The following is a 4,032-nucleotide window of genomic DNA, read 5'->3' as shown; positions in this document are numbered from 1 at the left end:
ATGCGCCGTTCGCCCGCGACCCGCCACCCTTGCGCCTCTCGCCTGTTAAGCGACCCGCGCGTTTCGTCGACCCGTCCCGACTCGCGCCTCCATTGACCAGCCGGTCTAGATGGTCTGGACCGGTCTGTTTGATCTGGTTGAGCCGGTTTGACCGATTCAACTTGGTTTTTGGTGTTTTTGGGCTGGTTCAAGAGTTTTTTGGCCGGTTCTAGATGGTTCAAAGTGTTTGAAGCCGATTCCGTGAAGCTGGTTGCTGAATTTTGTAATAAATTAGTTATTTGTTTGTTTTTAATACCAAAATCGGTCCACTTTAGTGTTGTTTACCTATTGTGCATGTGATGTATAATGTTGTTTGATTATGTGTGCATATAGTATGCCATATAGTTTTAAAACCGCACTATAGGAAAAGCATGTGACATGCATTTGTTATATCTTATAAGTGTTATAAAATCTATACTATGCATGCTTAGTTTTAATATAAGTATTATATTAAAGCATGTTGATTGAAGGGAGCATGTTATAGATGAATGCTCTAGGATTATAATTGTTATAATTTATTTTATAATTGTTATAAAATAACCTAGATTTCTAAAATCTATAACAAAGATAAGATGCATGCTCATTTAGGGTTAACCATCGAGCAATCCCATTTTTCATAGAAAATAGGTTGATATCTTGTAAAACCAAAGTTACAAGAAAACTCACCCGGCAAGATCTTGGCAAATAATCAGATAAGATGACTAAGGTTGAAGGTTTTTAAGTTGACGGTTCACAGAACACCTACTACCTGGAGATCGAGCCAGCGTCTGAGTTAGGTTAAACCGGTTTTATGAGCATGCGTGAGCTGTGTGAGGTAATAAAATTTGTTTATCACCTAGACATTGTAGGTTAGAAATCCAGTATAAAAGTTATACTCGGATGAATCACCTAGACTTAGGATATATTTAGTTAGCCGAAATATTCAACTGGAGAGAAGTAATGTACTTTTAGCTCTAGCATCCCTGAGAGTTCACACCGTGAGATTCATGCTTAGCTTGGGCCACCCTGGGAGCGAACTCCATTTGAAGAGTGTTTGCATGAGTCAATACCAAGGTGAATAGGGGAAGTTGTTCATAATAATTGGGAGAAGGAAGTGTGTCAACACATCATACGGTCTCTTCCATTAGGTCGCATCGTGAGATTCCTATAATGCATCTGCATGTTTGCCCCGGAGCGACCTTACCAGTCGGAGGGCTGTATTATAGGATTCGGAACTCCGCGAACTCTAGAAATAGATAGGGTCTCTCAAGTCCGTTTTCATTCTTGTCTTTCCAAGTTTGGGAGCATAATGATTCCGATCTTTGAGGTCTGAAAATGAAGGATCACACTTACAAGAATTACTAAGTGTTAGTAAATTCTTGACCAAAGTAGCAATAACTGAGTTACATTAGGAATAAGAGTTATTTTAGTGATATTATCTAGTCAAGATAGTCTTGGTTCAACGGAGGAATAGTCGATCACCCCTTAGTGGAGGTTATTCTAAACCATTGAAATATCGTTGCAAAATATAATGATGAAGGGTACATTATTAGTTTTTTTGCTAAACTTGATTGGATTTAAAGATTAATGTTTTTTTACTAAAAAGGATATATATATATTTTTTAGTATGACTAGCTCTTTAGATCAACTCTTAGCTTCCAAGAAACTAAATGGCAATAATTACTCAACATGGAAAAACAATCTGAGTTCAACACTAGTAATACATGACTTGAGATTTGTCTGAACTGAGGAATGTCCTCAGGCCTCTGCCTCGAAAGAAGCAAAAGGTAAATATGAATTACTAGTTGCTGAGACATGTTTAGTGGAGGATGATACCTCAACCTGGATATTGGATTCAGGAGCCAGTAATCATATTTGCTTCTCTTTTCAGGAAACTAGTTCCTGGAAAAAGCTTAAAGAAGGCAAAATCATCTTCAAGGTGGAACAGGAGAGGTTGTCTCGGCCGAAGCAGTGGGAGACTTGAAGTTGTTTTTCGACAATAGATATATCATACTTAAAGATGTTTTGCATGCACCTCTTATGAAGAGGAATTTAATATATATCGGTTGTATTATGGAACAAATGTATAAAATATCTTTTGAAGTTAATGAAGCATTCATTTTCAGAAAAGGTATTCAAATTTGTTCTGCTATACTTGAAAATAACTTATATAAGTTAAGACCAACTAAAGAAAAATTTGTCTTAAATACTGAGAGGTTTAGAATAGTCGAAACTCAGAATAAAAGACAAAAAGTTTCTTCTAATGCCTATCTATGGCACTTAAGACTTTGTCACATAAATCTCAATAGGATTGAGAGATTGGTTAAGAACTGTCTCTTATACACATCTAGATGTGTATAAGAGACAGGTATATTGGAACAAATGTATAAAATATCTTTTAAAGTTAATGAAGCGTTCATTTTCAGAAAAGGTATTCAAATTTGTTCTGCTATACTTGAAAATAACTTATATCTGTCTCTTATACACATCTAGATGTGTATAAGAGACAGAGCTGGAGGTGGGTATGAATATTTCATCAGTTTTATTGATGATTATTCAAGGTATGGTCATATTTACCTAATGCATCACAAGTCTGATTCTTTTGAAAAGTTCAAAGAATATAAGGCTGAGATTGAGAACGAGTTAGGTAAAACAATTAAGACACTACGATCAGATCGAGGTGGGGAGTACATGGACTTAAGATTCTAGGACTATATGATAGAACACAGAATCAAGTCACAACTCTCTACACCTAATATGCCTCAGCAGAACGGTGTATTTGAAAGAAGAAACAGAACCTTGTTGGACATGGTTTGCTCAATGTTGAGCTTTGCTGAGTTACCTGACTCCTTTTGGGGACATGCGTTAGAGACTGCTGTCAATATTTGAATAACGTTCCCTCTAAAAGTGTTTCAAAAACACCTTATGAGCTATGGAAAGGGCGTAAAGGCAATTTATGTCACTTTAGGATTTGGGGATGCCTGGCACACGTATTGGTGCAAAATCCTAAAAAATTAGAACGTCATTTAAAACATGCCTATTTGTAGGTTATCCAAAAGAAACAAAAGGTGGTCTATTTTTTCGATCCTCAAGAGAATAAGGTATTTGTATCGACAAATGCTACATTCTTAGAGGAAGACCACATAAGAAGTCATCAACCTCGCAGTAGACTAATATTGAATGAAATTTCCAAAAATGCTACAGATAGAGCTAGTTCATCTACTAAAGTAGTAGATAAAACTAGTACATCTGGTCAGTCACATCCTTCTCAAGAGTTAAGAATGCCTCGATGTAGTGGGAGGGTTGTTCATCAGCCTGACCGTTACTTGGGTTTAACAGAAACACAAGTTGTCATACCTGATGACGGCATAGAGGATCCATCGACCTATAAACAGACGATAAAAGATGTGGACTGTGATCAGTGGGTCAAAGCCATAGACCTCGAAATGGAGTCTATATATTTCAATTCTACTGGGAACTTGTAGATCAACCAAATGATGTAAAACCAATTGGTTGTAAGTGGATCTATAAGAGAAAACGAGACCAAACCGGTAAAGTACAGACTTTTAAGGCTCGACTTGTGGCAAAGGGTTATACCCAGAGAGAGGGACTGGACTATGAAGAAACTTTCTCTCCCATTTCCATGCTTAAGTCGATTAGAATACTCTTATCCATTGTTATCTTTTATGACTATGAAATTTGGCAGATGGATGTCAAGACAACCTTTCTAAACAGCGATCTTAAGGAGAGTATCTATATGGCTCAACCAGTGGGGTTTATTGCACAAGGTCAAAAACAAAAGGTTTGTAAGCTTCAAAAATCCATTTATGGGTTGAAACAAGCTTGTAGATCTTGGAATATAAGATTTGACACTGCGATCAAATCTTATAGCTTTGAACAGAATGTTGACGAGCCTTGTGTTTACAAGAAGATCGTCAATTTTACTATAGTGTTCTTAGTTTTATATGTTGACGATATTCTACTCATTGGAAATGAAGTAGGTTACCTAATTGA

The sequence above is a fragment of the Benincasa hispida genome, chromosome 6 (assembly GCF_009727055.1).
Source record: "Benincasa hispida cultivar B227 chromosome 6, ASM972705v1, whole genome shotgun sequence".
NCBI classification, from domain to species: Eukaryota; Viridiplantae; Streptophyta; class Magnoliopsida; order Cucurbitales; family Cucurbitaceae; genus Benincasa; species Benincasa hispida.
This window is presented reverse-complemented; position numbering follows the sequence as displayed.